Here is a 13,870-nt window from a genome sequence, read left to right on the forward strand (position 1 = left end):
AGGCTGCACTGCGCGCTCCGCACGTGAGGCGGCAGCACCAGCGCCGGCTGCATCGGCACAGCCAGGGCAGCCCCGCTCGCCTGGCGCAGGGACTGCCCTCGCCGCTGGGCCGCTGAGCCCGGCCTCCGGGCTCCCAAGGCTCCCGGCCCTGCCGCCCCCCACCTCCCACCCCGGCCTGGCGCACTCCCGCCCCTCCGTGCCGTCCTGCTGGTCAGCCCACTGCCTCTCTGCCCGCAGCACGCCACCTCCGCGGGCCCGCGATCGCTCCGGTTTCGGAGGCAGCAGTGGTTCGCGCTGAAGGGGGCTGGTTCCTTGGCCCTGCAGCTCCGTGGTCCGCCACTGGGGGCGACCACCCCGAGAGCTCCGCGGGGACCCTGCGCACGACCGCTCGGCTTCCTCCACCGCTGGCCCCGCGCAGCCTCCGCAGCCCGCCGGTGCCCTCCTGGATCTGTGCGTGTGATCGCTGTGTGTGAGTGTGAGTGTGAGTGTGTGTGAGTGTGCGTGTGCGTGTGCGTGTGCGTGTGTGTGTGTGTGTGTGTGATCAGGAGCGCGAGTGCGCGCGCATGCGGGGGGCAGTGTGCACGCGGGGAGTGCGGAGAAGTGTGTTTGTGTGTGCGTGTGGGTGTGAGTGCCTGGCGCTCTCTCTCTCTCTCTCTCTCTCTCTCTCTCTCTCTCTCTCACACACACACGCACACACACACACACAGCCCGGTTGGCTCCTCTGAACTTGAAGACACCCCACATTCCAAGATGCCCGGGGTGCCCGGAAATGCCCGCGGCTCTTTGATCTGGAAAATCCTACCGGCCAAGGCGACCTCCTAGGGAGGGATTATATATATATATTTTTTTTAATTTTTTTTTTAATCTGGAAGAGAAGAGGACAAGTTGTGCTTTTTCCTCCCTTCTTGCGAGATGCCATGGATATAACTGAGTAAGCCGCTCAGGGCTCTCCCGCGTGGACGCCCGAAGCCACCATCTGCCTGCGTTCTCCGGAGCCCAGGGCTTCGCTCCAGCCTCGGGCGGGGAAGGATGCCTGGCCGAGCCGGGGAGCCCGGCCGCCCCGCGGAGCCGGCCTCGGTGCCTCCCACCCGGGGGTAGATGCTGCCTCGCCCAGGTGAGTGCTCGCTGCAGCCGCGTCTCCGCGATCCGGTGTCTGTGGGAGCTCGGCGCGGCCGAACGCACTTGGGGACCGGGAACTTTGCATCCGTTTCTTTTTTCACTTGAGGACTCCCTCGCAGGGACACGGGTGCGGACACCCTCCTCTCTTTTCGCGTCCTTATCGCGGGAGGTTTCCTTGCCTTTCTTGTTTTCCGTTGTGGGGGTGAAACTGGCGAGGAGCAGGGGGAGCGGTCCCTGTGCGGCAGGAGGGCAGGAGGGACAGACAGGAGCCCAGGCAGATGGAAACAGCAGAACTTTGCCGCCAGACCACTCTGTTGCATCTCTCCACACGCGAGGCCTGGCCAGAGCTATTGTTGGGGGCTGGGTCCAGCCTGGGCTCCCTGTGCCCTGTGGGCTGAGCGAGTGGGGTAGAGCCCAGCAGGGTAGGGCCAGATTCAGGGCTCCTGGAGGGGAGGAAGGCATCCTTGCAGTTTGGGGAGACAGGCCGGGCAGACTCAGGGACCCTATCCTGGTCTCAGGCAGAAGCAGGGAGGTCAGGGGGAATGCGTGTGTACAGCTTGGGGCATCAGGATGGCGTGATGAAGCAATATGGAAACTGGCATCAGCAGCGCCTGGTTGGCAGGTCCGACTCCCACCCAGCCCTGCCCTGGTTCTGAGGTTAGCCTGGGCAGGGAGGAGGGAGCCCACGGAGAGCTCAGAAACCAGCAGTGCCTGGCTCTCCACAGACCCCGGGCAGTGACAGGGAGGTGTCCTGCCCATCTCCCTGTCACTCTAGCACAAAGGACATAGGCAGTGAGTTCGAGAGAGACTGAACCCCTGGAAGCCAGAGCCCGAGAGAGAAAGAGCAGGGAGCCTGTGCAAAGGCAGCAGCAACGGAGCCAGCCAACACCAAAGGCACAGGGAGGGGAGATGTACCCAGACGGGCAGGCAGACACCTGCGGGGAGAGGGAGCTGCTGGGAGCTGGCGCTCTGAGCTGGAGTTGCGGGCAGGGCTGTAGAGGCTGACCCTCTGCCCTGCCCCAGTGTGTGTATGTGTGTGTGTGTGTGTGTGTGTGTGTGTTGGGGGTGGGGGGGCTCTGAGGCTGCAAGGGGCTGATTGGCCTTGCGGGCTGGGGGGAGGGGTGGCTTCAGGAAATCGGCCCCCCACAGTTTGGGAGGAGCAAAGCTAGGGAGCTTGGGTGGGGGGGTTGATGCCAGTCCCTGAGCTGTGAAGTTCCCAGGGACCTGGCGGAGGGTCTAGGCAGGCTGTTGCATGTGGCTGGGGCTGGTTTGGAACTCACGGTGGGGAGGCTGAGGCGGGGATTGTGGGGATACTGGAAGCTAAGAACCCGCTTCTTGGGCTTGTGCCCTAGGCGGGTTGCTGCCCTCTGCGAGGAGCTTATACAACCAAGCAAATCGGACTGGCCAGCTCCTGGGGAGGCTGAAGGGGGCCAAGGTTGTGCAGGGAGGGCCTGCACTTGGAGCCAGCAGGCAGCCGCTGGGGACCAGGCAGCTCCGGCCCATCTGCGATGCTGGAATGTCATCTTTCCCTCTGAGTCTGGCCCGAGTGCCAAGTTCCTCTCTCCTAAGCCTCCTCACATGCTTCTGCTCAGGCCCCTGCCCAGCCCTCATTTAGAGTTTCTGGTCTAATTCCTGCCCAGGAATGTAATTACTTATCTTCCTGCCCTCGCCCTGGGGAATACAAAGAGCAAACTTGGCATTTCCGTTTCAGCCTCTTGGCAGTGCTTCTCAGGGAGGTGCGGCTGGACTGGGTGCCGTCCACGGGCGCTGGGGCTCAGCTCCTGGCTTCTCCGAGGTTCCGGTTCCTTTCTCAGACCCAGAAATCTGAAGGTGGGCATGTGGTCGGGCGGTGTGGGCAGACAGCTTCCAGAACGCTGCACGGAGGGGCAAAGGAGGGTGGATGGGAGAGAAATGCAGACGAGGTAGGTGGGGCCACTGGGAGAACCAGGCAGCCTTGGGCCATCCAGTTCCTGCCTGGTGTGACTACAGCAGGAATCACCCTTCTTGTCAGGGCTGCAGCTCTGAAGTGAAATCAGGGATGGGGCTCGGACCCAGTGCCAGGCTTGCCAAGTGTCTCCAGCCCCTGGGTCTGCTCTCCTTCAGAAAGTGCCCTGTCCTATGTAGAGATGAGCAGTTACTGGCATCCAGGGCGTCCCCGTTCTGGTCAGGGAGGCCACTAGCCTGAAAGCAGAGACAACAAAAACAACCCGAGACAGCCAGGTGGAATCTGGCCCTGGATGAAAGCAACAGCCATGTGGGAGTTTTACGATTTTTCTTTGGGCATGGTTGTGGTTTTAGGGTCCAGCGTAAATGAAGGGATAGAGCTGTGAGATGATGGAATGGGACCTCAATCGGAGGGCCTGGGTTCAAATTCTGGCTCTGCCACATCTTTGTTGACCCCTGGCGCGTCTGTGTTTTCATCTGTGAAAGGAAATAACAGCGTGTGCCTCACAGATATGGTGTGGCCCCGTGTTTGTCCTGGCACTCCCCGAGCCCCTGTTCAGATCTGGAGGCCTGTTGGGTTGGAGGAGGGAGGGCTGGGAGAGAGGGAGGGGCCCTCGGAGGCTCGGAGGACAGTGCCCCAGCCTCCTCTATTCTCAGAGCTGCCAGGAGGGTTTGATGCCATTACACGTAAGCTGGTCATTAAAAGACTCTGGGAAGCCCTCCGGAAAACTTCAGGAATTGATATTTCAGAAGCAAATTTCACCTCTGGGGCCGTGGCACCTGCTTCCTCGCCTCTCTCTTGTTTGCTTCGGGATTTTACAGCCTCCTGCACATTTGCTCAGTACGCTTCGGCCCTGTGCTTTACAAGTGTCGTCTGTCACCCTTTCCATCTGAAGCTTAAGTGAGAAATATCCCCCAGAATCCAGCCTCGGCCTCCTCCTCTCTGCCTCTGCCTCTTCCTGCACCAAGAGTGGCCTCACAGGGTGCTCTCAGGTCCAGGCCGGGTCTGTGCAGGGCCTGTGGTTGGACCTGGGTCTCCTCTGTGGAATTGGGGGGCACAGCCAGTCAGGGAGAGGGGCTCACACCTAGACATGTACTTAGCAGGGTCTGACTAATGAACCGACTGGAACTGGGGTGGAGAGGGGGGTCTAACCATAATGGGGGGGGAGGGGTTTAAGAAAAGGTATTTTCAGAAAGTAGGCAGTCAGGTCTGGAGATAGGGACCAGGGAGAGTAGCCATGTCTAGACTGCTTGGGGTGAGAGCAATAGGAAGGCTTCTTGGAGGAGGTGAGGATTTCAGAAATAGTTAAAGTCCATAGAAGTCCATAGAAGGCAGATTTTGTTTTCTTTTTTCTTTAATCCTCACCCAAGGATATGTTTTTATTGATTTTTAGAAAGAGAGGAAGGGGGGGGGAGAGAAACATTTATCAGTGGCCTCCTAGATGCGCCCCAACTGGGGATCAAACCCGCATCCTGTTTGTTGCATGGGATGACGCTCCCACCAACTGAGCCACCCCGCCAGGGCAGGTTTTGTTTTCTTTTACATTCTCAGATGTCACTGAGAATTTGGGAAGTTTTAGGGGTGGGGTACTGAACAAATAGAATGGATATTCCAAGAAATGTCTTAGGCTATTTGGATCAGCTCCTTCAAATAAACAATTTCTTGATTGCTTATTATGTGCCTGGCACAAATCTAAGAGCTTTACATTATTATGTCACAGTCCTGTGACATTGCCACTGTTATTACCTTCATTTTACCAATGAGAAAGCCAAGGTTCACTCTACTCTCATGTCATCTGAATTCAGAGCTCCTTAACTCCTCCACCCTGTCTCTTCCCCCACAGTGAGGACCAGTGGGCAGCTGGGACCGGCTCCTCTAACCTGCTGGCCTCCTGGCCTGGCTGAGGAGGCAACTCTGAGCCTCCATCACAGAGCCCAGCATCTCAGCTGCCTGCCCTGCCCACTCACGCCCACCTGTTTAAAGGCTCCCATCAAACAGTCAGCACCATCCCCGTGGACAGCACAGAAGATGGGACAGTGGGGCGAGCCCTGGACTGGACTGCGGGTCAGGGGACCCACCTCCGCCGACCCACACGTGTGACTTGGGCGCGAGGCAAATCGCTTTACTCCGCTGAGGTCTGGTTTTCTTCCCGATGAATCAGGACGCTCGTGCTCGCATGCCAAGGTTGCTGTGAGGGCAGGCGGCCTGTGTGAATGGGCTTCACTCATTGAGCAAGCCTTTCAGCAGCCAGGGCGACACAGGGTGGGCACAGGTGGGCTCACAGTCGTTCGGGTGGAAAATAATACAATAATTAGCAAATAATACGACAAGATTAAACTGTGTTTTGTGTATAACTGTAAACCTACGTTTGCCCCACCCTGTATTTGTGACCCCCAAGGCCTGTGCCTGTGGAACAGGGATGGTACAGAACCTGCAGGGGAGGGGCCTGTGGTCCAGACCTTTGGGTGGGATTGGTAGCAGACCACTAGAAAGGACACGCTGGCACATATCGCATTTTTTTTTTTTGTAATCAGACGCCCATCATTGAAAATTTGGTACCAGAGCGGTCAGAGGGCATTTTCCTTAGGCCATGGTTTCTTGACCTTTTTTTTCACTGTTGCTCCCTCCAACGAGTCTTTTTAGACACTTTTCCCTCTAATTGCAGCCCCTATACAATTTAAACACCACAGGTATACTGTAGCTCTGTTTATGTGAGTATGTGTGTCTGTGCTTTATATACAAGAGTAAGATGCTTTCCCAGCCCTGCCAAGAACACATGTTTGCCCCTGGGGGGCACTGTTGCCTCCATTGAGAATGTATGCTTTAACATATTAGGATTGGAAAGGAAGGTGGATGAACAAGTCAGGGAGAATCCAGGAGATGGTGAGGAGGACAAATTCACTTCAGCATGTCGCTACCCCGAGTGTGTTCCATGGCCCAGCAGCACTGGCATTGCCTGGAGGAGGCTAGTGATGCAAAACCCAGACCTTCAAGCAGGCATCTTGATTTTATCACAATGGGGGGCAGGTTGGATGCACGTCCCCAGAGCAGGAGGCTAGGACCAAAGGAAAAGAGGTGAGAGGCCAGACCTGAGGCAGCTATGTGCTGGGTCATCAGCTGGTTTAATGATGGAGTCCAAGTGCACCAAGCCGGTTCAGGCAGTGCCCCTGTCTACACCTGTCGAGACCTATTGGCCTGTGTTCTTTCCTGGGTGGTTTTCTGGCCTTGTAGCTATAGGTTGTGTAGAGGGAGGAGGGTCCTGCAGAGGAGACACAAGGCTGTGTGTGGCCTTGCTTACAAGCAACGGAACACCGGAGTCTTTGACTTGGGTGGGTCTGGGCCCGCTCTCTCAGATGCTCCCTAGGGCCAAGGCTACTGGGGTGCAGACCAACCTGAGGGGCAGACTGGCACTATCGAGGCAAGATGGAGGTGTTTCAAGCTGGATTAAACAATAAAATGGGTTCTTGCAATTTCTCGGCCTGCTTGGGGTTGTCTGCAGGAAAGCCTGGGTCTCCTGGCGGCAGTGCTGCACCAGCGGGGCAGCCCTGAAACATGAGAGACTGCAGAATCCCCCAGCTGGGCTCCTCAGAGTTCAGTGCATTTATTACTGGCATGTCCTACATTAACTCACCCACGGGCGGCAGCTAAGCCACAGTCAGTCTGCCCAGACACAGCACGAGAAGCAGAGTGCCGAGTCTCTCTCATTCGCTCTCCCCTCTGCATTTCCAACCCGGGTCACCTCCCCTCCACACAGCCCTTCCTCTTCCCAACTTCAGGCTAGGCCACAAGGAGCAGTCCTCGTCTCACCGTAACCCAGGCCTCTAATACACTTCAGGGCGATGCTAAGTCTATTGGTCCCCCCATTTCCCCTTCCCCAGGACTCATTCCTGTTCCTCTTCTGCAAAGCTGGCCTCTCCTTCCCAGCTACCCTCCTGAGCTGTCCCCTGCTTTAGCTGAATAAGCTGGCGAGGGGGGTATACTGTGGTCCCCAGCTAAACTGGGGTGTCTGTGCAAGTGCCTACTTCAAAGTAAGTTGGATCTTACTCTTACATGACTCCCTCTGGGCCCCAAAATGAGTGGCATGGTCACTCAGCCCACAGGACTTGGAGGAGCTTGGGGCGTGAGCTAGGCTCAGGTTCTGGCTTGGATCTGAGTGCTGAGAGAGAGCTGGGGCCCAGGGAGATGTCAATGCAGGTAAAAAGCATGCACGATTTTCTGAGCTCCTGGAAATCCCTGCAAATGGCCGATATGGGCTGTGCGATGAGGTCCTGTCATCACAGATATTGAAGACTCCTGGGAGGGCAAAGTTCATCTCTTAACTCAATGCTCCCCTTAATGAAGCCACTATAATAATACCCAGGTAGGTCCCCCAGAGGCAGAGGAGGGCGTGTGGGTACTTGGGTCATGGAGGTAAAAGCTAGAGGGACTTGTACACACCAGGCACGCGGGCTGGTCCTGAGGGCTCGCTGGGGAGCTGGGGAACCCAAAATGAGTTCTCCTTCCAGCTGTGCCAGGAACGTGCTGGGTGACGTGGGCCAGCCACCCCGCCCCCTGCTGTCCTCACCTGTACACAGGGTCTGAGTGCTCTCTCAAGTCCCTTCCTGTGCGGTGTCTGGTCCTTTGATTTAGAAGCCCATGCACCAGCCTGAGTAGAGATACATCTGCGGAGCCATCCAGGCCCTGGAAGTGACTTGTCCCGTCTCCTCATCCTGCTCTCCTCCCAGACAGCAGGCGCTGGCCTGAGCTTCCCTCTGCTTGATGCACTGAGTGCCCTTAACCTTCCCCACACCCCGTAACAAACCCCTGTACTAGGTTCAGTTTTGAATGACTAGGATCCCAGGGCTGCAGTGCAAAGGGAGTGTTTCCTTCCTCCTCCACTCCAACACATGCATGTGTGCATATGCACACTCCTACACAATCACACAATCAAACATGTGTACACATGCATGCACAGGCACACACGATAACATGCATGAACACATGTACATTGCATGTCATCACAATATATACATACTTACACATGTATGCACACATATACATGCTTACAAGGCATGCACAACAAAGTATGCACATATGCACACCCCTATACTTACGTCCAAAAACACACATATGCACGTGCATAAATTACCTGCATGTGATGCACATACATACATACATACACTTGCACATGCACTCACACATTCAGACTCGTATACACACATCTTCACATACCATACATATGCTTTCACATGTATAGACACAACTAGCACGCTCTGTCTTGTTCACTTCCTCAGCTTCATGCTCAAAAAGAGTGCGCAGTCGCCGTGCCATTGCAGAGCACTGAGCGCCTTACAGAGCGTTCCTGTGCGTGCTCTCCTGGGGTCCCTGCGGCTCTGAGCTCAGAGGGCACAGCTCTGGCCTCCTCCCTGTCTGGATGAGGAACCAGCTCAGGTGAAGAAAGGCCATGTAGGTAGCAGAGCCAGGAGAACCCAGACTTCTGACCCGTCCAGAGGGTCCCCATCACAGCAGCTGGTGCTGTAGCACAGTCATTCGCCGGGCGGCAGGCAGGGTCTGTTGTGCCTTGTGCGGAAGATGGGAAACGGGCCGAGCCACACAGTGAGATGGAGCGGCACCCGCCCTCTGTCCTCTGTCGGGACCCGTGTGCACGCCTGTGGCTGTGGTGACCGTTCCTTCCTGCCTCGCTCCTCTCAGGGGCTTTGAATGCATCAAACCTCCAGCAATCGAGAAGCGCCACCCTCGGTCAGCCCCAGGGGTGTTCCAGCCCCAGTTCTGCCTGGTTTTACTGAGGAAGAGTGAGAGCACTGGCCCATCTCTGTCCCCACAGGGTGAGGACATCTGGGCCCCTACAGGGTCAAGGACATCTGTGTCCCCACAGGCTGAGGACATCTCTGTCCCCATAGGGTCAAGGACCACCTCTGTCCCCGCAGGGCTGAGAAAGCCCTCTCAGGGCCATTTCTCAAAATGCTTGCTAAGGAGCAAGGTGTGCTCATCATGGATGTGCCTCAACTCACACCATTTTCATGGTCTCAGCCTTCCCTGCCTCCCGAAGCCCCGAGTTCTAGCCTTTGCCGCCTGCCGTGGGAGTGAGGCCTCCTTTAACTCATTCTAAATGTCCCCTCCACCCCTTCAAGCTTTAAGGTCAGGAGCGCCTGATATTCAGGATTTGGTGAGCAAGCCCATGCTCCTTCATCCATCCCTTTCACAGTCCTCACCAATCAGTTTACTAGTAATTCAACAAGCAGGTACTGAACGCCTACTGTGTGCTGCCAGCAGGCCAGATGCTGCAAAGATGAATCATCTCTCCAGCCCAGTCCATGCGAACCCACAGCCCTCCGTCTCATCGATCACTTGATTTATTCTCTTGTGCTTTTCCCGGCCCTGCCTGTGGACTCCAGGACGTGGTGGAGGTGGGGTGGTAAGGCTTCCTACGCTGGCTTGTTTCTGGTGCCCTCCCTCACATGCATTTCCGGTGCACGTGTGTGCACGTGAGTGCGCTCAGGACTCAGCTGGAGGTCACACATGATTAGCCACTGGTAAAGCTGGTGTCGGTGGTGGTGGTGACAGAGGCTATTTGAGAAAGGCACTCTCCAGCGGCGTTTCCAAACCTCTCCCCCACCCCCTAATAAGCTGACACCTTACTGTCTCACCCAAATAGAAACTGAGGGGTGAAGAGATTTGGGGGAGGTTTGGGGCTTGTGGTCCCAGTTTATGGATAGCTGCCATAAAGGAACCCTTTATTCTTCCCCCAGGCCTGGTTACTTGCGTCACAGGGTCAGACTGGGGAGAAGGGGAACCGAGGGGAGACCCTGGAATAGACCTAAGTCCTAGAGCCTCTGTCCAAAGTCACAGCTTCTAAGCACATGACAAATGAGGGCCATTGCATGGGGGAAAGAGGGTTCCCCAGGCCTCAGATGGGTGTGGGTCTGGGCGTGCAATGTCTGGCAGGGGAAGCGCAGGGAGGTTATACATGGGCGAGGCAGGTTCCTGTGTTTGAGAAGCCTCCGTCTGAGGAGGGAGGGCCCACTTCTTGTCCTTCAGACGTTTATGTCCAAGAGGAGGACGGAGTAGATAAACAGGGCGCCGTGCCCAGGACTCACATGCTCGGATGCAGCACCCTCTTCTGTAGGGAGCAGGGGTGCACGGGACCCCATTCCTAGGGCTGACACTGTGTTCGGTTGGCCTGGTTTGTGAACATGGGTAGGTTGCTCTGTGCCTCTTTTTTCTCATCTGCAAAATGGGGGTAATCATCAGACCCATGGTGCGGGGTTGTTAGGAGAAGTAAATGAATTACTGTGTGTCAAGTGCTTGGAGCAGTGCCCGGCTCCGGCGAACGCCATGTAAGTGTGAGCTGTCATCATTCATAGCGGCCAGAGCCGTGGTATTTTCCTAAGCGTGGAGAGGAACCACTGTGGACCGGCTTCACAGACACTCCTTTCAAACAGCCACCCTTAAATCTTGCGCAGCAACTCGGGGGATTTCGCAGAGCTCTCTACCTGCTCTCATCTGCCCCTCTAACACCCTACCAGGCAGGCAGGACAGACGGACACTGTTGTTACGTCTGTTGTACATGGGGGGAAACTGAGGCGCAGAGGTTACTAAGTGGTTCCTGGTCCAGTTGGGTTTTTTATTATCCCTTACGCTCACATGGTATTGACCCAAGGGGTGGGGGGTGGGGGGGTTCGGGGAGGAGGGTTTGGGTGAAGGTGCTGATGGGTTCACCCGGGCCTTATTCATGTTGAGCCAGATTGGTGAGCAGCTCAGCCCCAGGTCTGCGTGTCTAGTCGGGTGTACATGCAGGCCTGGGGGAGCAGGCTGTGTCCATGCACACAGAACCTAGGCCATGGGAGTTGGTGGCAGGGCCACAGGGCATACTGATTGGGACCCTTTTGACGCCATTTGGAATGTCCTGGGGGGGGGCCGGGGGGGCCTGGGCTAGGGGCTCTAAGAGGCTGTGGGACCTGGATGGGGACCCTCCTGTGAGGAAGGAGCATCTGATCCATCCTGGTGGAGAGATGACATGCCCCTGGCATGATCCCTGCCCCGCCCTCACTCCCCAGGGCTGGTGCTGGTGGCGGGAAGAAGGACCTTCAGGATCTGTTGGTTGCAGGAGCTGGGAGAGCATCCTTGGGCCAGGACACAGAAGAGGGAGCGAAGACCTCAGACCTGGGGTGGGGAGAAACCGGCTGTGGAGGGAGCACTTGTGGGTGGGGTTTCAGGAACTCTGGGGGGGTGGGGTGCAGGAATGGATTAGGGGTAAGTGTCTAAGGGGAGACATAGGGTGATGAAAGGGGTGGGTGTGTGACCTCAGGGAGGGGACAGGAGACCAGGAGGCCATGGAGAGCAGTGTGGGGCACAGGCCATAGGAGGGGAGCTGAGGATGGGATCCTGCAGGAACTTGGCCTCCCAGCCACCCCAGGCGCAAAGCCCCAGTCCAGTTCCCCTCCTCAGGGGACAAGTCCAGCCCCCAAGCTCATTTCTAGGGCTCTGTGACCAGCCTGTTCATAAATCACCAGCCACGTAAATATGGCACATAATTGGGAGGCGCTGTGGGTACCGAGGCTGTAGGATAAATCTGGGCAGGAAGAGAGCTGTGGATTATGAGTTATGGGGAGGCCAGCAGGGGGGCTGGTGGCTGGCCCCTCTGGGGGTGTGAGTTATCTCGGGCGGGCCCCCCGTGATGCAGCTCCTCTGGTATTTACTGTATATTGCTTTTTAAATTACAGTATGGCATTGATTCCCTGCTTTGGAAGTTCGGCCCTCCCTTGCCGTCCCTGTCTCGCTTGGCCTTTCTCAGCCTCTCCTCCTCCTTCTCCATCGGTCTTGTCTCTCTCTCAATTCAGTTTTTAATGCAGAGTATCACGTTACACTGTATCGTGTTACCCTGCAGTATGATGTTTATATTACCTCATAGTTATTAGTGAGTGCATTATATTCACTCCTTCCACGTATGTGTAGCACTTGGTAGTGTTTGAAGCTCGACGCACAGCCATGTTGATCTACTTTGGACCTCCTGACAGTGAGGAAGTAGAGTGGTCTCCATTTAAAGGTGGGGACACCGGAGTTGAGAGAGGCTAATGGAGTGACCAGGTCATGCTTGGATTGAGTTCTATTACACCATTAGGGTAATGGCTGCTGGGTAGTGAATGCTTACGGCGGGCCCAGCGCTGCTCTAATGTGAGCTTGATGTGCTTGTTTTATCCCCACATGTCACCTGAGGGGTGGGCGCTGCTCTAGTTCATTCTACAGATGGAGGCCCAGAGAAGTTAAGTAGCCTTGCTCAAGGTCACACAGCCTTCTAGAGGGCAGAGCTTAGATTCAAACCCAAGCAGCCTGGTTCTGAGTCCACACTCTTACCTGAGATTTAAGCTGTCACCTGTGATTGCTGAGTTGGAGTCAGGATGAAAGGGTGGGGACAGTGTTGGGAAGGGGTATTCTTGTCCTCACACACCCTTAATTTCTGTAATGGTTTCACTGTCCTTGAGGAAAAGACTTAGAGGACCTTGCATCGGCTGGAGCTGCCCCCAGAGTGGGGGACTGTGTTCTTGGGAGCTGACTGGGACCCTGATATCTGCAGTTTGGCCCCCAGGTGAGGGCAGAAGGGCAGGCACAGAGCAGGGGTGGTGGGAGCCCTGGCTGGGTAGCTCGCTGGCCAACTGTCTTCCTTCTTCCCTGTGTCCCTGGAAGGAAGCTGCTGTCCTGACCCCCATGGGGCCCCACAGGACTGCCTTTGTGCAGTTCCCCTTGCCCTTTGGGTTCCCACCCGTCTCCAAGCCCAGCCTGGCTCCCAGCAGGCTAGCGGGTGTGAGAGGAGGAGCTGGCATTGCCTGGAGCCCCCCATGTTCTGTAGGGCCAGCCCCTCCTTCACTGGGGACCCCTGCTGAGCATTGCCTGCTGGGACCCCAGACTCCTGTCTGAGAAGTTTGGAGGGGGCATGGGTTCAGTCTGGACTACAGGGACAGGCCCTTCCTCCCCAGGCTCCTCATGTTCCCTGCCTCCCGCCCCACCCTGAGGAGATACTGTCATGGCGCCCATCTGGGCATCATTAGGCAGCATGCCGTGGCTCAGAACCCTTCTCACTGTCCCAGCTCTCACCCAGGGGAAGAGGAGGCAATTCTGCATCTGCATGTCCCTTACTGGGGGCAGGGAGGAGAGTGAGCCACAGGCCAAGCCTGAGGATGTTGCTCTAGGCCAGCGGTCGCCAACCGTTCGGACCTCACGGACCACCAGTGGTCCTAGGACCACCGGCTGGCGACAGCTGCATATAGACCGCCTTCCTGGGAGTGAGCTGCCTGACCACGGAGCCATCCCCAGAGGGCGCAGCCCGAGCATCCTCATTACCACATCCTCATTTCCGCAGGCCCACTGTGAAGAGGGGCGTGGGTTCCCGGGGCTCCATGGCCAGGCACTCACTTATCTGTCCTTGCCAAGGGGCCTCTAACAAGGAAAGTGTAAAGTGGAAGGTGGAGGGACCCTCACCCTCCCTCCCGGAATCATGGGTTCACACCCCGTGCTGATATGACTGGAGCATTCCTCTGAGGAGAGATGTGTTCATCGTTTTTCTTATTAACCACTGCTGTTTATTGAGCACTTGCTATGTGGCAGGGCACATAATTGAGCACAGTGATTGAGCCCCAGGAACCAGAGAGCCTGGGTTTGAATCTCAGTGATTCCACTTATGAGCTGTATGACCTTGGGCAGGTCACTTCTCTCTGAGCCTCAGTTTTCTCCTCTGTAAAGTGGGGCCAACACCAGTCCTAATTCTAGGGCTGTCGTGAGCGTGAAATGAGTGGCTATCCACCAAGCACT

At 56.5% G+C, this 13,870-nt stretch overlaps 1 protein-coding gene across 1 annotated transcript in view; it reads left to right on the forward strand.

Moving 5' to 3' along the window:
- Positions 1-245: 245 nt before the first annotated feature.
- The window catches only part of LRFN2 (leucine rich repeat and fibronectin type III domain containing 2), a 184,872-nt gene continuing 171,247 nt past the window's right edge, over positions 246-13,870 (forward strand). Inside the window, exon 1 of the mRNA XM_059701781.1 lies at positions 246-1,114. The gene's annotated coding sequence lies outside the window, so the exon portion shown is untranslated. The remainder of the gene's footprint in view (positions 1,115-13,870) is intronic.

The sequence above is a fragment of the Myotis daubentonii genome, chromosome 6 (genome assembly GCF_963259705.1).
Source record: "Myotis daubentonii chromosome 6, mMyoDau2.1, whole genome shotgun sequence".
NCBI classification, from domain to species: Eukaryota; Metazoa; Chordata; class Mammalia; order Chiroptera; family Vespertilionidae; genus Myotis; species Myotis daubentonii.